General features: G+C 44.4%; 1 pseudogene; it reads left to right on the top strand.

Moving 5' to 3' along the window:
- The first annotated feature begins 3,127 nt into the window (after window positions 1-3,127).
- LOC8028810 overlaps window positions 3,128-25,170 on the top strand; it is a 62,424-nt pseudogene continuing 40,381 nt past the window's right edge.

The following is a 25,170-nucleotide window of genomic DNA, read 5'->3' as shown; positions in this document are numbered from 1 at the left end:
TTTATTTACGCTCCTTCTGAAATATACAACTAAACTAAACTAAGCCGTTTTCGAAGACTTTTATCTAGCTTACATTAATGAGCATTGTGAGATGTAGCTGAAGAACTGCGACTAACAAAACGATCTCGAAAGAAAGGTGCGTTCCTTTCGCTAAGAAAACTTAACGACGACATTTTAACGGGAAAAAATAAGTGACATTTAAGAATAGCTGACCTTAATGTGCTTTTTTCAAATTGATGTTCGACGTCCTGAATGTATTCAGCAGCTTGAGTTTCGGCATACAGAGCAGGCATTTAAACAGCAAATTGTTTGACTTCGTTTCCCTTAGTTCAAACATAGCATTTAGTTCGGATCATCATAATGGAGTTTCGATAGCCATTGCCATCTTGCACGAAAAGTGAGTGCGAGATGGCAGTAAAAGGGGATTTTATAAAAAGCTTTCCAAAATGGGCGTGTTGGTTAGAGGCAGACTTTGCATGACAGAGGCAACTGTACAGTACACGGATTGCTAACAAACAACACACCTCATAGCCTCACCGGTTTCAGTCAAAGTCCGGTTTACGCTACACAAGCAACGAAAAGAGGACACTGATCGCTTATTATAAACAATAATTATAACAAAAGAATAATATTGGTGATTATAAACGAAGTATAGCGCCAGCCAAACTTGGTTATAACCACATGCATACTCGTAGTATCTTTACGTGTATATATGGCTAAGAAAGGGGGTGGCGAGCGTTTGTAAGCTCTTTACCTTAAGTTTCTCTTTCACGTCCAAAAGCCTTTTTCTTTTTTTCACTCCGGCAGCAGCAAAGTAAGGGCGAATCAGGCAAAAGCCATCACTATTACTGCTACGAATGTGTCTCTCTAGAAGAATGGTACATTATCCTTCACACACAACCAGGGACTGCAAGAACGATAAGGCGGGTGCAGCATCCAGCAATAGATCATTCGGTCTTTGAACGCCAGGGATTTGGGGGCTAACTGCGATACAAAGAAAGTTCCGTCCGTGGTGGTTACGCCGCCTTCCTTCTAATTTTTATGGCGCTATGGGAGAAAGGATACCCAGAGGATTTAGTGGGAGGCGACCTTCCGAACGGGAGTCGTTATCCAGCGAGAGACCGCACTTATGTACCACGGCGGCAGGGATTCGAAAATATAGTGACGTCTTTGTGGTGAAGGTCGCCGTTCAATGCTGCGATAACCTTGCCACTTGTTTTGGTTCAAAGCGTGGAAACGTCAACGCTTTCGAACTTAGAGTTTATGCTTTCTTTTGTTGACAGAACGAGAATCTATTTAATTTGAAGAGAAGGATTTGACCAGCTGAAGTAGCTAGGGACGATTAGGCAGAATCCTTCGAGCGGCGGCAGACTGTTGCCTTTTGAGCGGATGTCTTTTTCGAGCAAGACGGCTGTTCCTTCACGGAACGGCGACGGTGGTCTTATTAACTTCGATACAAAGACTGCACCAAGGACGCTTAGGAACTCCGCAAAGCGATAATCTCGCGTCATTTAGGCCCGGTCGTGGTAACGCCGTTTTTACATAGCTTTGTTGGCGTTTCTTTGCCACTTTTTGTAGCGCGGAGAATAAAAATGATTTTGGTTTCAAACATATATGCGGCCATTTTTAATCAAAAGTAACGAGTAAGGGGTAACGTAATTTGATAGCCGATATTATAAAATAATAACGACATTCTTTCCTCGTTACTCATTTGGGCTTCTAACGAGCGCTTTAGTACTTTACTAAAACATACTAACGCGTTACCAGTAACGTCGCTACTTGTAACACGTTAGTTCCAACACTGCTGACCATGGCGGTGGGTCGCCTGCTGCGTTATCGTGCGCTGTTTTGCCTCTCTGTCGTTTTATTCACGTAGAAAAAAATATTTATTTCCAACAGCCGGCGTCATTGTTAGTGAATCGGCGACTCGCTCCCAAGTGACGAACAAACTGAAGGTTGATGAGAATAGCCGCAAAGCGGCAGACGTTCCCGTCATAGCGTCGGCGCATTCCAGCGTAACGCTCACGAGGCATTAGTTTGCGTTGACGCCACGACGAACCCGTCTGCCGCTTTGCGGCTATCCTGGACAAGCTTCAGTGAGTCGCTTGGGGCTGGTCAGGGATTCCCTAACGATGGCGTTTCAGGGGAAAGGCGCAGGTCTTGTTTCTAATGTGGTATTGGGCCAAGACGCTGCGGGACAAGGCCAAAGCGGGCAGTCGTAACGCAGACGCGGTCGTCCGTAGAGCTACCAGGCGGATCGGCGCGCCCCCTTTAGGTGTTGCGCGCTCTCAGGTAGGCAATATTCGAGCTATTTATTTCGGCTCCCTAGCCGAGCGATCTGCATCGGAAAGGTAGTGTATCCTAAGTTATATCCGACATTGAATATCTGCGCCTCTAAAGTCGCGCGCCATAGTAATAATATAATGAATTTCTTGCTTCTTTTTTTATCATTATTACTTTTACTGTTTGCCTCTTGTATAAAGCAGGACTGTTTGTTCGTTCGCGCAAAACGCGCTTAGGAGCTCTTAACATCTGCTTAAAACAAGAGGCGGAAGTTAATTGCAAGAACAGCTGCGGCCCAGAAGAAAGTTATGTGTATAAAAAATATACATAACTGAAAAGCTTCTTGAAAGTACGAAGGTTACCATCCGATTAAAGTTCGCTTCTTTGCAACGATGATATTTAGAGCGAAGAAATCGCTTTCCAAAAGATCACTAATAATGCCGCATGTTCGAAAAAAAACATTGTTATTAATTCGTGTGCACACTAAGTAGTTTCTTTGATGCTCTTGATTTCCGGAAATTATTATGACTTTGCACACGTCAGGAAATATTCTGTACACCGATTTATATCACTATTTTGATGTGTTACTAAATAAAATAATGTTTCAATGATCCGGAGCGCATTTATGAAGAAATGGTGGTAAAATACAATCAGAATTTATTCGTTTTTTATTGCTCAGGTATAGTTATTTTACCGATGACGTGACGGTAATGCGCGTTGGATTCGAGCCACTCCCACTGTTTTTTCGCCCCCTGTGTTCGAACTTCCAGGAAGTGTATATAAAATGCCGCTTGAGTAGCTTAGAGGGCATCGACAGAGACACTTGCATCGTTCAGCCGAAATCATGAACAGCATTTGTATTATAATTTTTGTGCTGATATGGTGTAGCGCCCTGTGTAGTTCTGAACGAGGCTTCAATCTCACTGTGGTGCATACAAACGACATTCACTCGCGTTGTTTGGAAGCTAACAAAAGAGGTGGAAAATGCACTGATAAGGATAGATACGGAGACGGTTGTTATGGTGGAGTAGCCAGGCTAGTTACCAAGGTGAGGTCTGGTGTCCTTCTATTTTACAAAATTTATCGCTACGCTGAACTAACAGATAGCTAAAATTTTTTTTTTTTTTTTTTTTTTTTTTTGGGGGGGGGGGGGGGTTGCATAAACTAGCCAACGTTGAGTTTCAAGATCCGGTTTGTATTATAACCGTATAAAGCAACCCGTATTTCACATCGCTATAATCCGCATATAAGGTAGATAACAAATCAAGGTCAAGACAGGCATCTAAACGAAAACTCCAACTAGGAAATTGGATAAAAACTGTAGGCTCATTTCTTTTTCCAAATGGCCATATGACAGGCGAATTCCCGTTCAAGAGAGCATTTTATTGGGATATTAATTTTTATTGTTTAGCTTTCATGCTTTGCATATATTGTCTCATTTACAGCTACTGTCTGGACTCCGGGCGCAATAAATTAATTTTTACTTCTAGCTGAAATCTGAAAAAAAAAAAAAATCACACATGCAAAGAGCTATATTTTTAAGGTGGTGTATTGACACATAATAACAAAGTACAAATGTCCACCATATAGGTACTGCAAGTTTAAGTGGCATCGAAGCTATTTTAACATAATTAAAAGCAGTCTTAGCAGCACTGTGACATTAAATTGTTTCATCGCTAGAGATGTTTCTAAGTATCTTGGTGGTTGTTTTTTCGTGTTTCAAGTTTAAAAGGCTGTCTCCGTTGAATATGTAAGAAGAAATATATTTTTAATAAAATTATTTTCCTGCCAATAGTACATAATAAATTCTGGGTGTGACCGTTTCTCAAGCTCCGTGTTGCTAATATACCTGCAAAGAATAAATAAATTCAGATTGTCGAAGTAAACTTTTTTTTTGTGATGCAATTGTTTCTGGATTCTTAATACGTTTTTTTTGTTTTTTTTTTTATTGTGAGCACTTTTTTGTGGTGGAAAAATAATTTCAATACATATTTTGATTGCGGGAACAATCAACATCTGCCCGATTGACGGGACTGACAACACCCGCGCGCACAGCTGACGCTCAAAATGTGGCTGACAAAGTTATAATATTATGCTGGCTACATATTTTTTTCTTCTAGGTGAAAGAATTAAAGAATAAAACTAAACATTCCTTCTTCTTCAACAGTGGCGATTTTTTTCAAGGAACAGTATGGTACACGGTCTTAAAATACAACATTGTTGCGGAGGCAATGTCAAGAATGATGTACGACTCCGTGGTGAGTACCATATATAGTTCGTATTTGCGCACACAATGAAATATTAACACTGTACTTAAATATTACATTACCCTATTTAGTCGTCTGTCGACATAGCATATCCTCAAGGGGTCGTTGCAAGTTAATATAGGTGACGCCAGGACTTTTCCTGTTCCCACCGCTTTTTTTTTTTTTTTTTTTTGTATAAAATATTATACGCCTGAAGAGTTGTACTCCAAGACTGATCCAGAAAAAAATAATTTTCAAAAAATTACCATCGTATACAATAAAAACAAAATATACCTTTAACTTACTATCTTGACAGCTACCAAATCATTATAAAGGGTGTCGAAGGTTCATGACATGTAGGCTGGGTTACCTCAGAAGTCATTTTTGAGTAATGTGGATTCTTGGGCGAGTTGGTACTAAACTTGGAGAACATAATAGCGCTTCACGACAGGGACGAAGAGTAGAGACGAGACAACACAATGTGCTGAATCCTTAGTGAATCATGTGCTCAAGTGTAGACACCTTTTTTCCTTTGTACTTTAATCCCCAAGTCTTGTAGAGATACATTATAAGATCATAGGGCGGCAACAGGCAAGGACCCGCTGTAGTAGGAAATCACCAGTCTACACAACCATCTTCATTTTGTGTAGGTTTACCTCCCGTCTCAATTGAGCTTATTTGTTTACTTATGTAATTAACGTCCATCGATGTTGTGTTATGATCATCTACAACAAAAAATAGGAGCATGATCATTTTACTTTTTGACATTTCACTTTTATTTTTGGAGGTGGGTTCTATAGTAACGACCGATACAGTTCTACGCACTGTATTTTTCGGGCTGTAGTTCGACCCGCCGCATAGTTCGCAGGGGAAAGTTTGGGGTATAAAATAAAAGCTTTTGCTTAGATAGTGCACACCCGGTGCATGGTCAGCATGCCGTCCATATTCCGCACACCGTGCCTAGATCGAACGTAGAAAACTACAGAGCACACCTTGACAAATGCCTGCTATGGTATCACATACAAATCTTCTATCACACATAAATCAGCAATATTCTACTCCCTTATCCATAAAATCCTTCACGTCTTGTCACAGTGAGCGACCTAGAAAAAAAATCTTTGTATAGTCCTCACGTGTAGATAGTCTGCATCGGGTAAGATATATATTTATATCCCGTAAAATACGCTACATAGGTATTACTTGACTGCTTAGTCATATAGCAGAAATTATTTGAATTGTAGCTACTTTCTCGAAGCCTTAAGTTTTTTTTCTAATGTGAGACCCCCCCCAAATCACCCCCACTTGTCCTTGGCAAAAAGTAGCAGCATGCTAGGCCACTTCATTCGATGCTTATATTATGAGTTGATTTTTCGTTTGTCTTCTTAACCATTTTATGTTTTTTTCTATGACGCTGTCACCAAAAAAGAACATTTTTCTCCCAAAAGAGTGAGAAGGTTTTTAATGTATGAAAGCATAGTATATCTATGCGAAGTCACTGCGTTACGTTCGTAATACTTTCTAGAATGTCAGTGCGAAATAATATTAGAAAGTAGAGGCCATAAATAAATAAAATGTTGAGCCCAACTTTATTTCTTATGTATTCAATGCAGTCATGTAGAGTGGGCCCTGGAACCATATAGAACCTACAAGATGGGCGTGAATAGAACATGCAAGATCGGTTGGATGTTATCCACGTGATCTACTTTGCTTTATATGTTGGAAATGGCATATAAGTGAAATCATGCGAACTCCCTCGTTGCGTCAAAATACAACCGAGAATGCATGACAGTACATTTTAACACCCAAAGATTGTATTTTTTTTAATGCTGTTTTTTGAAATGCGAATGTCGCAACATGTGTGCAGTGCCTGGGCAACCACGAGTTCGACGACGGCCCTGAAGGCCTTGCACCTTTCCTCAAAAGAATGGCGGACGCAAATGTAACCGTCCTGGGAACTAATCTTGACACTTCTTCGGAACCCCTACTTAACGGAACTGACTTGAAGAAATCTATCATATATGAGGTGGGAAAGTTGAAGATTGGAGTCATGGGCGTAGTTACGAAAGAAACAATGCAGATTGCCAGGCCAGGTTGGTAACTGATTGTATTATATATCTTGCTAACATTACAAAGATATATATACTGCGTTCATATTTTTTTAATTGAATTGATAACAAGGCCGTATAGTTCGCCCGCATGGGGTTTTATCTTAATGTAGGAAAACCATAAGTTTCGAGAGTCGCGCAAGCACCAGTGTTGCGACCCTCGGTAGCGCCACCGGTTAAGTAGAAAAAGTGGATAAAGAAAAAAACGTTAAGATAGTGCCTTTAAAAAGTGCAAGTGACAAAAACTTTTTTTTTTCTTTTTTCATCTGCAAGACAAACATCTCGCAACAAAACTAAGACTTCAAGCGTGTCGTCATTTATAAGTAGCCTTGCTCTCGACATAAATATTAGTAGTAATGGTAATTAGGGTGCACAAAGGACATAAAAATATATTGGCTTAAATTAACTATTTATTCTTGAGTCTACGGATTTCATCGAAACAAACGAAGCTAAGTGTATATCAAGACAGGAGAGATCGTTGGATGTTAACGGTTGTGTTGTAAATAGGAATGTCACATAAAGCCGAGACGCAAGTTTACCAAAGTAGGTGCGACTTTTCCGAACTTCTAACGCGAGATTCAACAAAGATTTGACTGAAAGTTTACTTTTGTGCGCATGCACGAAAGTTGCAAAACAAAAATGAGCTAACTCTATTCGACAGAGAAAAAGGGCGATATTTGTTGGAGATATATTTTTATTGATTCACATCAATAAAAATAAAGTGTTACAAGTAAATATCTTAAACGTGTGTTGTGTAAGCATTAGTAATAATTTTATTGCATCTAAAATAAACTACGTTATAAATCATTTCCATCCCAACTTTTATAGCTTTTGTGTAAAGGTCTGGCGACATTGTTTATGACGCAACTTCGTCAAAGTTTGCTAATATTTCGAAGGTACTCCGACCCCGTCGAATCTCTAGGTTCAAGATCGAACTTCAGATTAGTCAAATAATCGGGACGTCTCTATTTATGAAATACATCTATTACAGCGTCTCACAATATGCAGATAAATGAAAAAAAAAAAAGCTAGAAATTTAAGGAAATGGCTCGGGGAACCTATGCCAACGCAGTAATGAGTTCAGACTGGCTTTTTTTTTTTCTGTGTAAAAAAAATGTTTTGTGTTAATAGTATTACGTTCTGGACCTACGGCAGGAAGTGTGAAATATGTCATAAAAGTATTTCCGCAATTGCTTTATCAAACCGTGCGAAATTCATATTAACAAACGTGCCCTGTTCAAGTGTGACGTGACGAAAAAACATTATACACACGAAAATGTTGCATAAAACATACACAGCCGATAGTAGGCAATAATCAAAATTCATTAAGAAGGCGTTATTGGTAAAAAATAGTTGCAGGGGCTCATGACTTGGCGACATGAATTGTAGCAGGCGAGATTTACCAAGTGGCTCAGTGGGAATAGAACCTTGGACAATACATATGAACCACAGCCTGATTTGCTTGACACGAGGAAGAGGACGTGAAAGACTGGGCAAAAACCAGGACCGAGGGTGACTCAGGATTCTGCGCGAACAAGCGACCGTCGGCATCCCCTCCAGGCTCCCGAATAACGAAGCGTTGCTCCCAGCCTGATCGTACGAAGTTACGGGCCAGATCATAACGCACCAACGAATAGCACAGCAGGCGCATGGTGTCGCGACTTAGCACAGCAGCAGATAGGAAGATAAACACGTGTGGTACACCTTAGTCCCTCGGGAATACTATAATTTCTACGAGTGGCTCCTCGCAAATCATGACCGAGGGGCTCAAGGCAGTATACACGCAGCCTCGAAAAAAGCAGAACCCAAGTATTTCACTATATATCGCTCACCCTTAAGTTGAGAGAAGAAGCTCCGCCTTCAACGCGAGCTCGCTGCCCTTGCTAACACAAGTGTGAACGCGCAGGCACGCGCAATCAAAGCACTGTGGAAGCCAGCGAGCTCATGCTTAAATCGGAGATTCTAGTCTCAGCTTGATGGTTAACGGAGTATAAGGGGTATCCACAGGAAGGAGAACTCCGCGGACGGATGTCGTGACGTCAACGACCCGGGAAACTCCGTTCCCGGCTCCGCCGCGTGCACCTGCGGAGCTTTCGTGCGGTCAGCACGAAGCCTCCGCGCCTCCGCCACGGAGGAGAACGGGAGAACGGCGCCGCGAGGCGTCAAGAAGGGATGACGTATGTCTCACGTGATGCGCGCTCCGCGGAGGAAAGGGGCGGATTTCTCCCTCCTGTGGATACCTCAATAGCAGAACACTTTTTACTTCGCTCATTTTAATAGACCTATTGCCAATTACCCAAGCATCAAGGAGAATGCGGGGGTTGGTGTTTCACGCGCCACACGCGCCCACCTTCCCCGTATAAAAGATTCGAAATAAATAACCAAAATAAAGTGTTGACGAGCGCAAGTGCAAAGTGCAATTTGTTTTAGGCATTTGCTTTAGAAAAGTTACTACTGCTGAAGCCAGCACGTGCGGCGCGCGGAACACCAGTATCTGCATTCTCCTTGATGGTTGGGGAATTTAGCAATAGGTCTAATAAGGCCAGTTCACACAGCCTCGTTTTCTTGCGCTACGTTGTGTTTCGAGAGCTGACGGAGATGGCGTCTGCTTGCGTCGAGAGTCACCGGGTCGTTCGTGATTCTTATGAAATGAAACTGGCAACCAATGAAAGAAGTAGCTTTCCACGCGACATGCGAAGCATGAATGTTTTGCGGGTTCGTAAAGTAAGAAAACATAAGAAAGCGCCCCTGGGTGAATAGCCTATAGACGCTTTCAGCGCGCGCCAGATTGAGCCGCCATAGCCGACCTTCTCTTGTCTTACCGAGATGCCGAGCCACTGAAGCGGGCGTTGTCGAGCCTCCACAAAGGCCGTGGCTGGGGAGAAGAACGCAGTAGAATCTAAAATGGCAATAGCCTGTCCTGCTGTGGTAATGATGAAGTGAAGTGAACGGAATAAGCGGGAACAGAAACTGAAGGTCGGTTATGGCGGCGCCCATGCACAGCTGCCTGAAAGCGTCTATAGACAGTTTGCCGTCAGCACCAAATCCTCCATGAGCGGTTCGGAAACCCTCGCTCGAGTGTACTCATGCGCATCTCACTGTTTACGCTGCCGCGCTTTCGCGCTGCGCCAAGGCAGAGGTGCCTCGACGGCTCTACATTGTGATAGATGGTGTGGGCCACCCCTCCTCATTAAAAAAAAAGAAAACCCCAAGCCGCGCCGTCCAACCTTTCCAACTGCGCAAAATCGGTCGGTGCCAAGGGCATTGCGGTTTTCCGTAATAAGATGTATGCCCTTAAAAGCTATTGCAGGACCCGTAGAAACTCATCATTTAAACATAGTCTTACAAACTCCACTCCTGAATACATTTTAACTCGTCTTGATTACCCTGATATACCCGGTGAGCGCATGAGTGTGTCAAGTGTGCAACACATCCAAAGGCACACGAAGCCCCCAGTAACCAAGCATAACTAATCCTAACTCACGAATAATACACGCACAACACATTATGTGCCCCCGCGTTTATCACAATGTCTAATGCCAGTTTATTGTTTTCTTAACAAATTCATTCAACACTGAATCTTCTTAATGCTGCACCTAATAAGCATGCAGACGTGCAGTGTTTCAGGACAACTTTTGGGATACGTAGGGTTGACGCAAAATTATGTTCTGTAGTTTAACAGCATATCTTGCATTGGGGTGTCTGCAACCGTGGGTCACTCAAAAGTTGTAAGCTGTATCCTCGCGCTACCGTCGTCACATCGTTATTATAGCAATTGATTTTATCACAGAGAAAGAACGCTGCGATGCTTGCAAAAGTGAGGGGACATTAGTGTCTGCTAACACAATGCATCTCAGAGCACGCGGAGCGAAAGGTTGTGCTGCAGAAACCAGGGATCCTGAGTTCAATCCTCACCCCAGACCGTTTATATCTGCACTAGCAATCTACCGGCGTGCTGTGTAGTGTATCACAACTGCATGATACACGTTAAAGACGCAAGTCTACCAGTGGTTCTGCACTGGCAAAACTTCTCATTTACAGCACAACGTCGCCCATACTCTGACAGACTATTATCAGGCTATCTACATATCCAACAACTATGGGTTTATATTATTAACGATACGCTGTCAGCTGTGATCTGTAAAATAAATACTACAGCGTGTACCCTATATTGCATAAAATATCCTTCACAATTTGGCACTTACCATTATCTTTTTTGGTGTTTATTCCATGTCACCTGTATGCAGAACTGCATCTCTGTTTTTTTTACATGCAATGGGCGATATGGCAGTCTCCTAGCAGTTTCCTGTTCCGTACTCTTGTAACTGAAGGCAGTCGCACGAGTGCTAAGTCAGCGTTCGGCTGGAACTCGTGTCGTTACTGATTGAACATGTATCCCAGCAAAACAGTGAAGCAGCACTCCTGTATTTACTAGATGCACACATGTCCTAGCCAAACTCTAAAGCAACACTGATGCTCGATCTGTGCACCATGCTGGCCTTGGGTAGATGGCCTAAAACAATAAACAGTTGAAGACCGATTTACGCAGCAGCATTTGATTGGACTACGTTGGGTGTTCTAAATGGTTCTCAAACTGAGACGAGTAAAGGCCCGTCACACAGTACCGTTGGCTTACGTTGCGTTAAAAGGGTCATGAAAGGATATTGGTTTTGAATGTTCATAACTCTGCAGAGGCGTACTGGTCCTAGTCTTGCCCAAGTATACTCACACAGACCGCCATTGATCCAGAACCATTTATTTCGTGATGAAATTGCGAAAATAAAATGGGGACTATCTTAAATGAGGGCTTTTCAAAGCTTGATGACGTAATTGTGGAGTGAAAACCACCCGTCTGACGACGGTCGAGCGCGGCTCATAGGTTAGACAAGAGAACTGCGTGAGCACTCGACTTCGGCTCGGAACAATCAATGCCTAGGCGGACACTCGGGTAGTGCTTCCTGTCCACGGTGTGTTCGCATCCAACCACTGTAGTAATGAGTATAGCCGAACTCTAACAATGCCTGTAGCTGAGTACGCGTGTACTAATTTGCCAAACTATGGCCTCTTTCGCCGGTTCATGGAACCATAGCTTCCATGAACCGGCGGCTGCTGGTTCGGTTCAGCATCCATTTAACACAAGAGCGTTGCCTTGCGTTTTCTTACGTTGCTTTGAAGTCACCGAAATATCAGTGGCTCGAATGTCGCGTGGAAGTCTACTCATTGAACGGGTTGACACGTTTCGCCAGCGTGTGCTTACGTAGCATAACGCAACGCAAGAAAGCCGTATTGTGAGAAACGACATTCATTTGCTGCAGAAGCATACGTCTGTTCACGATCGCGGGTCACCGGAACATCCGTGCATCTTATGAAGCGTGGTAACCAGTTCAAGGGGTAGATTTGTACGCGACATTCGAAACACTGCACTCTAAAAAAAAAAGGTGTCAAGGGAGAGTAAGTGCCCTAACTTACTCTCCTTTAACTCTATCTGCATGGAAGTTACTCTTTCCCGACCGCTTCTTTCGATGATACTCTCCCTTAACCCTCCCTCGACCTCGAGAGTAACTGTAACGAGAGTTAGTTTCTCCTCGCGATATCACGGGCTGTCGATAGATGGCGCCGCTATGGGTTCGGCGCAAGTTCGACGCTGTTCGGCGCAGGTATTTTTTTCGTTTTCTCGGGGAAACCTTTTTTTTTTTTCCTATCCGCTTTTCTTTTTTCTTTTTTTTCTTCTTCTTTTTTTTTTTTTTTTTTTGGGGGGGGGGTGGTAGATGGGCAAGGATGTTTGAATAAATGAGTTGGTACAGCCTGCCTTGACGGGTTTATATTTCAGTATTTATTAACTTAATTATTACCTGCGGCAGGAAGATCATTGGAGCGGGGGACACTCCTTTATCCAAGCAATAGGCAATTAATGCTTTTGCTACACAGATATATTAAACAATAAACATATAGATCAGAGTGTAAACGGGTGTATGAGCGGATGCTGACGCGCGTGTGCGATTATGTTTCGTTACATACGTGCCTAGGGTTGTTATGTAGCCCAGGGATGTTTTTGGGGCATTGTTATATTTTTGGGGGGTCGTTTCAAGTTACTGCTGAGCCCGACCTCACTGATCGTGGGAACAGGTATATGTATAAAAAAAAGTATTTTTTCCATATTCGCATTAAAAGCAAGCAAAGAGGAAAACCTCCCTCCGCGACAGAAGAGGTCGGCTTCGCGCGGTCTATTGCATACGCCACGTGACGACCATTTCATCAAGCGTCGCCCTGAACACGGCGCTCGTTTCGAAGCCATGTATAGGTTCAAAAAACCTATACATGGCGGCAAGCCAGGTTTATGGTACGTGACACTAGGGGCTCCCTTATTTTCACCGCCGTGGAGAAAATAAACGACGGAGCCAGAGCGTTTGGAAAAGTTGTTAGCGATGATTTCCAAACTTGTTATGCGGTCTTTGTTTTGAGTCATTAAATAAACTTGGCTTGACTACTACCTTTTTTTTCAATATTTACATTTTACTTTCCGAAGCGCGGGAGTCGATCAGTCTTCTGCTCTGTTCAAGAAAAGCTCTGGGGGGTTAAACCTTTAACTCTGCACAGTTTGCTACATCCTTTAACTGTTTTAACCTCGCTCTCCGAAGCTCCCTTGACAGGATGGTTTTCGATATAAGGGAACATTCAAGATCGCTGCTCTTTTCCGCTGTTCATCAAACAGTTCCTAATGTACAGCGGAAGCACCGTGTAGCATTCCGGATATCGATATTTGTGGTACGGATCTCACTGGCTTTAATTATAGATACATTAGTGTGTATTACAGAAGTCTTATTTCGCTGTCCAACAGAGCCACATTTACACTGCCATTGACGGGTTCACCTTACGTTCAGTTGGTTCTACACAGCAAGCGATAGCTCAATTATTTTGAGAAGAACGTAGACTGCTCTATGTCGCCCTACGATATGTTAAAAAGTATGCTAAGCTTCTTAGGTTCGATGCCCCCGAGGTACGAAACACGGACGACAGAAGCTCAGTTAAAATGAATGAGCGAAAATGTCTGTTCTGTAAGTAGTGGTAGCTTCCTCCATCTAGCATGGCCTTTGAAAAAGCCTGTGTCTAGAGTGCCGTGGTACTCTTGCCGAGCGTTCAAGTGCCCACGTCCGATGGCACTCTAAGCACGCATTGGAGTGCCGTCCGAATGCCCTAAATGGGCTCTACAGAAGACGTGGGTCAGCGCGTCACGAGAAGCATAGCCTGCCGCATCCGTGAGCTAAAGAAATCCGATTCACAAAAAATGTTTCACCATCGAAGTGCTTCGGAAGTAAGGGAAGTGTCGCAAGCGGAAATTTAGAGGACCCAGAGGAAATTAGAGAGTAAATAAATTTAGAGGAATTTAGAGGACCCAGAGGAAATTAGAGAGTAAATAAATTTAGAGGAATTTAGAAGATAAATAAATCTGTCTTTTACAGACAGCCAAATTTACTTATAAGCTTGGTCTTGGTACCAATCCAGCCAGCTGAAAGTCATGACGTGGAAAGATTGTGAACTTTAATTTGGTCTCCTGTGTTTGTTAGTTACCGAATCGACAACAAACCAGCACCGACCAACCAGCTCTTTTACGACGCAAATATTTTCACGAAAAAACTTCAAAAAAAACTTCGAAAAAACAAATAAATAAACACAAAAAGGATAGTGTGGAATGGGCATGCTGCGGACACTAAAGTTCGTTAATATTTCTTTCTTCTTTTTTTTTTGTTTTGTTTTTTTGTTTGTATGGAGCATTAGTGCAAGCTGGGTGCAAGGTGCGCCAGGAACGAGCGAGGCGCCCGTTGAGTCCGGATTCCCTGGATTACCGCCTTCGGACGCACACGCTGTTCTCAGTTGCCACACAAAGCCTTTAGTCATGGATCGGGGACTTTATCCCCCGTAAGCTGACAGCGCGGAGGAAACTATGTGCTTGTTAGACCGTTTGACTGTCAGTCTCGCACCACGTGATCACCCCTTCTCCGCATACACACGCGAGGCGAGCGAAATCAAGCGATAGGAGTCAGGCCACTGAATGGTTGGCTAACGCTTAGCTTCACCGCATTGTCAACTTAGAGATGAACGAAATAAGAGCTCACCTCTACAATCAATTTCCGGCCTGTTATCGCCTGACATCACTTTCTGCGCGCGAAACCTCCAACCTTGAAAGCAACAAGATCGTTTTGCCCACGATCAAGCTTCCCGGAACTTTAGAACGGATGCCTTGCGAACGATGGGGCCTAGGAAGAGTAGCGCTGCCATAATTTTTTTATTTTTTTATTCTGTTTTTGATTTTACGAACGGTTTCGGAATATATGACCGAATACCGTTTTGGCATCTCCACAGAGCTAAGATTTAGTGACACTATGAATGTGTCATTGATAGTAGGTATTCCATGCGCAATTATGCATAAATATATAGGACAACGATTATTTATTTGTTATGTTCGTGAACACGGAAAATACATAAATGAATTAATTAATATATTTATAAAAGTATCTGTTTCACATTTTTTTCTCAAGAAGGTCTTTCTCGCGCGCTATATGGGTAACAACACAATCATTTAAGTACTGACGTGTGCACTTATATGGCAGAATTTTTTTTTATTTTTATACAAAAGAACGTTACGTTAATTTACCTTAATTACTTTTCTCGATTAAATTTTCCCTATAATAAGGGGCGTGCTTAAATGCATATGTGCTTCTGTGCAACCCTGCTGTCATTGCTGCCAAAAAAAAAAAAGCAAACATCTTTTTGATAGGACAGGTCAGGAGTGCTTTTATATTATAAATTTGAAATAAACACCCGTGCCAAAATCACCGGTGCATTTCCAATGAGAGGGGCCGCCATCCCGTGCTCGCCTGGCGTATAAATGATCAGTGACTCGTCATTCGTAATCTATAGATAGTATTTCGGATGAAAACATTATTTCAAAGCAAATGAGGGCGAAATTACAGTCGATGTGCCATAGTGAATCGTTAATTAAACAAGAGTCCCACCTACACCAAATCTATGACGTCGCGCTTAGGCGGTGGTGCAGCCTGTTGAACGGAGCATGGCCGAACGCTTCACACTTCGGAAAATGGGTACATGCAGCGCGTCGTGCGCGGAGCTCTTGTGTGCAAACGCGTGCTTGTTTACACGCAATGAGTTGGTGTACACTCGATTCAAAGGTCAAACTGTTCGTGAGAGATTATTCGGCGTGAAGTCGGTCTGCCTTTCAAGATTTGCGACACTGGTTCACGCTGTACATGAGACACGAGTAGCTAGTGCAGCACGACCGCTAACCTGAGGTCGTTAACGTGCATCACGCGCTATACTTAGTTTCACCTCCGAATGAACCGCAGATGCTGCTTCAGTGCTTGTGCACCCGCGAGCGCTCGTGTGCCCACCGAGGCGTCATCCAAAACAATTAGCTCGCGCTTTTAGCACGTGTGACCAACAATGGTCCATGCTGAGTTGAGACGAAGTATTCCTGGTGTTCATAGCGCGTTCTGTAGTATGAGCTTGCGCTCCTCGTGCTCCTAGCTCCAACCAGTCAGCGACACGCGCGGGCTAGCGCGAAATCCTCCCTTTGAAACAGAAATTTCTAGCGCAAGCGGTCATTCCGCGAAAACACCTCTGAAGGCTGCACTTTCGTGCCGGTAGCCTTTGCTGTTTAAGGACAAGCCTCGGGCACGTGCAGCATTCGCGCGGAAATATATTTTGGTGTTGTAGTAGTATTTTGAAGTGCAGGAGAAAAGCTGGAAGCCACCCGCATCTATTTCACGAGCAGAGTGCTCGCGAAAGTAGCGTAAGTACTTTTAACGTAAGCTACCACTTTTAGAAACAGATTGTAATTGTTTGAATAATCTTCTATTTGTTCTTTTTTCCCCAAAAATTGATTCGTGATTGAAGTGATCTCCGAGAATACCGGTCACCAGTGATACCTGTATAGTGCCATATTGGCGTGACATTTGAGTGCTGTGCTCTTGATGCAGGGTGTTCCTTTTTATTATTCCTGTTTTTTTCTTTTTTTTTTTTTTTACAATTTGACAATTTGATTTTTATGTAGTCGGACGCTGTGTTTCTCTATCGGTGCCAATTTGATAGTTTATGTACGAAATTAATCCCTAAATAATGCCCTCTGCACACTGTAGACAATTTTATAAATAAATAGAACAAATAAATATCCGTGGGAAGAGTGCGCTAATAACTGAATGAATAATTTTCGATTAGTCTTTCAAAGGTTGGTATTTTACGGCAGTTAATCATTCAAATATTAAGCTGAGATCTGTTTTTGTAGTGAAGGCAACGTGGAACCGTTCGCGGGTTTTAGAGATTCGAAGAGCTATCGCTGTAAAATGGTAAACACTCTCCAATGTACTTTTTTTTTTTTTTCGGACATGTTGGTTTGAATATATTTACTGTGGCGGATATGCTTTCAACGCGTGAGCTCTTGTTTACTGGGGGCATTCCTTCAGTAGTGCACCCGCTCTCTCTTGCCTCGGTATTACGAATATCAAATGATTATTAACCCCTCCAACTAGCAATCCGGAAAATGGGTTTTATCGACGTGTCTCATTCGCTATGGCAATCGGTTTGTTGGATGATGCTTCATCGACAAAATCGTCTCGTCGGCACTGCGCTGTCCCATCGACGGTTTCATCAAAACGAGCGCTGTGTCGTTTCACAACGTAGCTTGCTTTGCGATAGCATTTATGGGCGAGCCCTGCGCACTTTACGCGTCCGTAACGGTCCGCCGGTCGGTCGTCTGTAACCATACAACAGATTGGAGCCACCACGTAACCACAGTGGAAATAGCGCTCAATACAATAGTCACAAGGTCACGTGACTATAATCCATGCGGGCGATGTAAACATCGTCACTGATGAGGTAACCGGACAAAAGCTCACCGGACAAAAGCTCACCGGACAGAAGCTCACCGGACAAAAGCTCACCGGACAAAAGCTCACCCGTTTTTTGACAGACCCGGACAAAAGCTCACCCGTTTTTTGACAGACCCGGACAAAAGCTCACCTCGATTTCTTTTTTTTTACTATCCGGGCGAAACACGGGCTGAAATAAAGTGCGGACGCAATGGACATTGGACCATTTTTAGGAACACTTGTACCTCATCCACCATTGAGTTGAGAATTTTTTAAAAATAATTTGAAAGAACGGGAGTTTGGCCTTTTGGAAAAGTACAAGACAGATGACCAATTTAAAAAATTGTGCGGTATTTTAGATAGGCTCGGGTTCCTTCCACCACAGCTTGTTCCACAAGAGCTGACCACCAGGGAAAAGTCTACCGGTGACATCGCTACCTACTGGACTATTTTGATTGCACGTATATTCAACGGCCGCTTCCGTTATGCTTCTGTTCCATCTGCGGCGGCACCCAGAGCAAATTCTTCCCTTCGCCTGCCTCTGCGCCGACGGCGACCGGAGTTTCCCCCGGTACGGAGGAATATGTACGACACCACTCTTCAAGATAAAGACCAGATGAGCAACACCTGCGAAAGATAGAGTACCGGGTTCTAGAAGCCCGTCGGCCACGCCCATCCAAGCGTCTTGAGGCTGATTGAATGCCTACAGCAAAATCAGGCGCTCGTTGCCACGGCATTGACAAAAGCCCGGAGAGGTGAGCCCACCGTAAAGCGGGTGCGAAAGATTACTCTGCACCTGCAGAATCGTCTTAGAAATATTTGCGAGGGCTTGATGTACATCGAGATCTACCAAGACTGCTGGAGCGAGTGGGGCACTGCATTCGCTTCTAACCAATCGATAAATAAACTTGTTTTTATTAAAATCAACAAACCAAGCGCCTGTCAGATTTAATTTATCGTTGCCTTTTTGTGTCGCACGCATGCACCTAAGTTGTCCGCACTCGTGTTAAGACCAACATGAACTTTTCTCGTGGTGAGCTTTTGTCCGGGTCTGTGGAAATATGGGTGACCTTTTGTCCGGGTCTGTGAAAAAATGGGTGAGCTTTTGTCCGGTGAGCTTTTGTCCGGTGAGCTTCTGTCCAGTGAGCTTTTGTCCGGTGAGCTTTTGTCCGGGATTCCACTGATGAATCCATGAATCCCGAACAAGAGCTCTGCCGGACAAAAGCTTTTCGATGACCCGCGCGAAACCTCAGCACTTTTTTCCAGAGACTCGGATAAAAGTACATCATTTTACGACTACACATGAGCAAAGGGTGCATGAAGAATTTTTTTTTTATTTCATTGCCGATCTTGATATGAGGACCGTATGTTTGTTTCTGGGGGCCGAGAACTGCGATCAGAAATGTCTCGATATGGGCTCATCGGGGCCGCCAAATGGGGCTGCCGATGTCCGCGTCAATGCCTCGCAGTTCTGTCGCGACCAAATGCATGGGACCTTTCGCTCCAGATTATTATGTTGACTCTATGACCTCGAGAGAAAAGCTTCGTACTCTAACTACGGGTTTATGGACTCCATTTCGTGTCCAGTGAAGAACCCCGGTGCGATTGACAGGACAAGAACATATTCTGAAACGTGGTTATACAAGGACAGCTCTATGACTTTACGGCACTACTGCTGCCACAATAACACGCCGAATGCCTCCAACATGGCACCAAGGCACTGATAGCAGACGATAACGTTGTTTTTGATTCAGAGTTTAGCCGAAAAAAACGACAACTGCAAAACGCAAAAAAAAAAAAAAAAAACGACCACAAAGAAGTATGAGTGCACACTCGGAGCGCTACTGGCTACTGAATTTTATTTGGAAAACACGAACATATATACACACATTATTATACCTCACCCCAAATGAATCTGATTTTCTTGTTTGATGAAACGAGTGACGACGCACTGATGCAACCGTCATCCTTCTTTACACTGATTTCGAATGCCTCGAAAATTTTACCCTCTGTTTTCGGTACCTACTTGCCCGGAATAGGTATTTTATCTAGCAAAAAATCATACGAACGCTTATCACAGTGGACTGCCAAGTTCCACAAGGGAGACCGCTTTACAGAAAGTTCATGCCCTGTGTACGATCCGGTGGTGCACGAAAGCACCCAATGTCAAAAGCCCGTGCCAAATGCCCCACGACTGACACCTCACCCTTTAGCCCCGCCTTTAAAAGGCTAGCTTGATCAGAAGCCCATGACGTGAATCCCGAGATCACATGGCCGGGTCCTCACCGTGACGGCGGAGCATTCTGCTTTTAATTAAGAGACAGCAAGTGTGCACGCGAGCGTGTGTAACGTAATCATGCCGTCATTTGTACACTCAACGTATTAGCTTAAGACATGGAACAATGCTGGTTGAAGCTCGCACAGGGATTCTGCACGTGAGGCTATAATGCTACACCCGTACGATCGCCCACATGTGGTTGGTATTTTAGACTACCGATCTGGCGCAATCCTCATGTTTGCGTGCACGTTTTTTTGTTTTTTTTTGTGCGCATGTTTTGCTGTTTTGTTTATTTTTGAGCTTCGCTGGAGCTCCAAGGCAACGCGAAAGTGGCTGACGATTTTCTTGAAAATCATATTCCGTCTTTTTTATTCGTTGGGAGACATTTGATTTATCATTCTCCTTTTAATGTTGACATTAGGCTTCAGGCTGAGTTCGGAGCGTCGTGTCTGCCAGACTCCTTTAGTCTTCTTGCTAGAGCTGTCATGTCTAAGCAATCTCTACCACATTGGTTTTTTGGATATCCGGCAAGCAGATACCAGCAGAGACAAACGAAAGAATTCGAGCGCCCTTCCCCCGCACGGCGGGGGGGGGGGGGGGGGGGGGTGAAGGAAGGCGCACGCACCGACGGCCTCGAAACCGGAATGCTTACAAGGTCGCTCGGCCTGGTGCAAGACCTCTATCTTTCCCTGGGAAAGGGCGAGAGAGGGTGATGAGAGGACAGTTCCCCACCCATTTTCCCCACACTGCCCTACACCATCACCAATATCTCCAAATCTCTTTGTAAGCGGACTCGGCGTCCTTGAGGGGGGACTCCCTTCACTCCTAAGCTGATAGTGCCGGGCGAGCTAAGCGCCCACCGGACCAGTTACCACCTGCCCCGCTCTCTGCGCGTGGTTACAGGAGGGAGCGTGATCACGTGATTATGGACAGACGTGCGATTAGTTCACCGGGCACCCCTTAGCTTCCTCTACACTGTCAGCTTAGGAGTGACGGAGCCCAACCCGCAAGACACACACGCTGTAAAAAAAAAAAAAAAAAAAAAAAGAAGAGAAGAAGGCGTTGAAGCGGCGCGCAGCAAAACGCCGTCGAGGCGAGATCTCTTTGCTCTGGCGGCATTTCGCCATCGGAGCGGCGGAGGGAGACGAAAGCCGGTGCACTCAGCTCGCGGACGAACACGTCCGTCACGTGATGTTTACTGGCCGGACCATCGACAGCGCTGCGTGCGCTCGCTCGCGCGCGAACCACCACAGGCGGTCCGGATGACAGCTCTTCCATGATTTCGCTGTTGCCGCTATCACCTGTCACCATTCAACCGCACTTAAAAGGTAAGTAGATCATTTTCGCATGCGCCTTTTAGAGGTAATCGAAGTGCAGAAGGAATGAAAGACGCGTAACTTAACGCGATAGCGCGTGTTGTGTCAGGAAACGCGCTCAACCTTGTTGCTTCCGCTTTCCCCACTCAGTCGCACGAGGTCAACGCTTCCTCGCATCAGACTCGACTCGATTGACGTGTGCAGGACAAGGGCTCATTGCCATGAGAGTTTGGTTTGTTCTGGTTTCTTCCGAACACTTCCTGTTCGTACCTTTTCGCTTTCCGGCGCCGTAAGAAGAACAGAAGAAATCAAAAACGCTGAACCGCGCTCGTTGAATAATTATAATGGGCGCTCTCGCGTGCTGAAATTTAAGAGAGCATGTCATCTTTTCTTTCACATCGCGCATCCCCGCTCCGCGAGTGCGGCCACCGGACGGCCATGTTACATGTCGAAAAATTGCCTATTTGGAGCGTTTCGGATGCTGGCGGCAGCGTGCTGAAGATACGTGTTCTACTCGTTCGTCGGTATTCGCCGAAGAAGTTATTTAAAACCCTTTGTAAGCCGTGAGACTTGCCGTTGAGAACACGTGAAAAGTTTTACGGAAGCGCAGTGCCGAAGGGAAAAGACGCAACTCGTCGAGATCAAGTTTACCGCGGCGTGATCAAAGCTTCCTTGGCACGCCGAAGCGCTGCGTCTCTCTGCCTTCGCGCGCTTGGATACCGATCAAGAATCGGCGCCGCGGCAAAGTTTTGAAGGTGTGTCGCGCGTAGATGTCATTGCATCATATATCGGGCACGGAGTTCTGGGTCGTCCAGCTGTTCCGGCGAGTTGCTATGAATAAAGGGGGAAAACAATATGGGGACGGTTGCTCTTATGCACTATTAACCATGGCTATTAACCAAGTTCCATATCTGCTCTAATGAATCACATGGCAGCACAAATAGAGCAACGCTGCGGAGCAAGTTTGGTTTTTGAAGGCAAACCTACAAGACAGCGAGAATTAAAATTTTTGAAGCGCGACCCATACGGTCGTGTGCAGTCCCTTGGCCAATCCCAATTAGGCGAGTCGCGCTCAAACGTCAAGTGCAATAAAGTAGGTTTGTAATGAGTCAGCACTGATCATTATAAACCTACTGAGGAGCTGTTGTGCACAATATTCTGTAAACCGTCTAACGACGAAAAAAAGACGTGCTGAGTGCGACACAATTTGTGCGAACAAGTGATCGCTGGTTTTTCCAGTTTTTCTCTTTGAAACCAAGGGATGTCATCCAAGTTATTATTGCTACGGAAAGAGCTCATATAATGTAAGCAAAAACATTTTGTGTTCGCTAATACTATTTGGAAGTAAAATGTGCCGATGTCGTGTTCGCGCTAACAATGTCGTGATGTGTACCTTCCTCTCCTCGTTCGTTGCCACTGGGCACTGGATCAAGCTCTTTCTGGACCGCTAGTGCCGGAAGTTACAAATACAGCCGTCAGAGTAAAGTAAAACGCTGCTCCAGAAGCACATATGGCTTCATGTACATTGCACTCGCAAAGCACATTTACACATTGATTCCTGATAGTTATCTGAGCATGGGAAGGCACAGAGACACAGCACTTTTTTGGGCCAGGGAAGCTTTGATCACGCTGCTAGACCGGTGAAACTTGCTTTCGACCGGTTATGCCTTTTTCCTGTGGCACTCTGCTGCCGTAAAAATGTCCACGTTTTCTCAACGGCAAGTTTCACGGCTTACACAGGGTTTTAAAGAACTTCGTTGGCAAATGACGACAAACAAGTAGAAAACGTCTTCAGCTCGCTGCCGCCAGCCTCCGCCACGTTCCAAAAACAATTTTTCGACGTGCAAGGTGGTTGTTCGGTGGCCGCACTCGCGCTGCAGCGAGGAAGTGGGAATGCGTGATCCGGCAATTGTCATAGAGACCAGTGGTTCGTTCGTTTCGCGGTAGGCCTACCGAGGCGAACGACGACCGTGCTTGCATAACGTACCGCAAGATGGCGCCACCGACATCATTAGATGCTGGCTGGAAGCAGACGAAGACGTGCCACCTGCTTTTGCCACTATGATTTATTAAATACTTTCAGCGGATATGATATGTTACCGCTCGATAATAAATAGGACTGAGGTACACGAACCACTTCTGTCCCACGGTGAGCTGAGCAAGCACTCTGCCATAGACGGAAACAATTTTGTCCTTTCATGAAATTAAGGAACCCCAAGTTACTCGCTTATATTTCTCTACGTAAAAGCAACCATTAAAATATGTGCTTGAGCGAAAAGTAGCCACTTTCCGAGAAAAGTTTTCAACTTTTACTTTTCCTTTATGGTTGCTTCCCTTTGGCTGGAACGATTATTGATGCCTTGCATGGTAGGAAGTGAGGTGTCAATCATTGTTTCAGTGGCCCCAATTACTTGAGGAACACTCGTACGATTCTTCCTCGCTGTATTTGCATTTTAAAGGGATGCTGAACCGAAATCTGGATTCCACAAAACACGGCGACAAAAGCGTGCAACGGGATGCTACAAACACCAAAACATCACCCGTATAGCGATATCTCGACCATATTTTCTAAAAAAGGAGGTGCATTTGACAGATATGTTGACGTCTTGTTTCTCCGAGAAGAGTCGAGAAGGAAAGGGAACGGTCTCGCGTCTTCCCCGCCTCGCCGCCTTGATAGGGCGAAGCGAAGACAGGAGAAAACCAGATACGTTGACGCCACGTCCCTCGTCGGCCTCGTTCAATCTTGACCTCTTTTTCCAAAAATACGGCCGTCAATTCAAAATATCGCCTTACGAGTAGTCTCGTAGGGATTCTAGCGTCCCACCTACAGCTCCTGCATTGTTTTCTGAAATCCAAATTTCGGTTCACCATCCCTTTAAGGAAAAATGCATGTTGCAACGTGTGGTTTATTCGCTCTGTTGAAATAGTTTTATTGCCCTGCAGTTGTCGAAGACTGAACTGATTTAGTAAATGGATCGAGATTTAAAGGCGTTTTGCGTTTTTACTTTCTATCCCCTTCTATTACAACACTTCCAACAACAATCTTTTTGCTGCAAATATTTGTCTGTGTTTAATCACAGTTAAAATAGTTTTTATGGCACTTTGAGGAACTGCGGGGTTTTCTATAGTACTTGCATCGCTTTTTACAAGGTGATGAACCGGAACCACCTGCTCCAAAAGCTGAATTCAGAGGGGGGGGGGGGGTCACACTACCACAGCCATGATGGAGCACTCACACATATTTTTGTTGCAGACTATACTTCTGAGCATCGCCAGCAATGACGGGGCCCATGTGCTGGACGGACCATGGGACGCCACTGAACCGATCATTTTCGAGCCAACCACGGGAAACAGCGGCTCCCAAAACCCGTCCTGGTGGATTTCAAGTTAGGAGCATTAGGAGCCTGCCAACATTGGTCGTCAGCTGCGATGCCTCTACAAAAGCCGTTATCCCATGCCGGTCATTCGGGGCACGCTACCACAGCCGTGATGGAGCAATCAAACATCTTTCTGCTGCAGGTTGGTTATTTGAAAACTTCAGCTTGCTGTCATTCTAGCAACTAATGTCTGCTAGTGGTATTGTGGCCCAGTGATTGCCAAATTTAACATAGCTCTCTCGAAATTTTCTGACAATTATGTTGTAATTTTTTTTTTAAATTGTACAGTTAATGACAACTAGTTACTTTCCAAACAGAAGTTGCTAGAATTTATTCTTGCCTTTGTTCTATGCTTTCGTATTTGGTTAGACAGCACTAAACCCCGGTACAAGGAACAGGGGTGGAACGGCTGCGCCATTTGCGCCATACGCATTTGTCTGCGCCATACTGCGCCATGTTGCGGAAACTGCGCCACAACCAATACCTGGCGCCATTATGCACCAAATCGCAAAACGTGCGCAAAAAAAAAAAAAAAAAAAAAGAAATAGTATTTTGTTTTGGTTTCGGTTTCTATCGACTCGATTGGCAACAATGAGCGCGTTTAGCTGGGTCGACCTTGCAATAATTTGCTCTCTTTATTCTCCCTGTGTACCCCGAATCTTGAAGCACGCGAAAGAAATCG

Source organism: Ixodes scapularis, unplaced genomic scaffold, assembly GCF_016920785.2.
Source record: "Ixodes scapularis isolate PalLabHiFi unplaced genomic scaffold, ASM1692078v2 PGA_scaffold2__306_contigs__length_199485367, whole genome shotgun sequence".
NCBI classification, from domain to species: domain Eukaryota; kingdom Metazoa; phylum Arthropoda; class Arachnida; order Ixodida; family Ixodidae; genus Ixodes; species Ixodes scapularis.
Note: the sequence above shows the minus strand (reverse complement) of the source record. Positions and strands in the feature narration are given on the sequence as shown.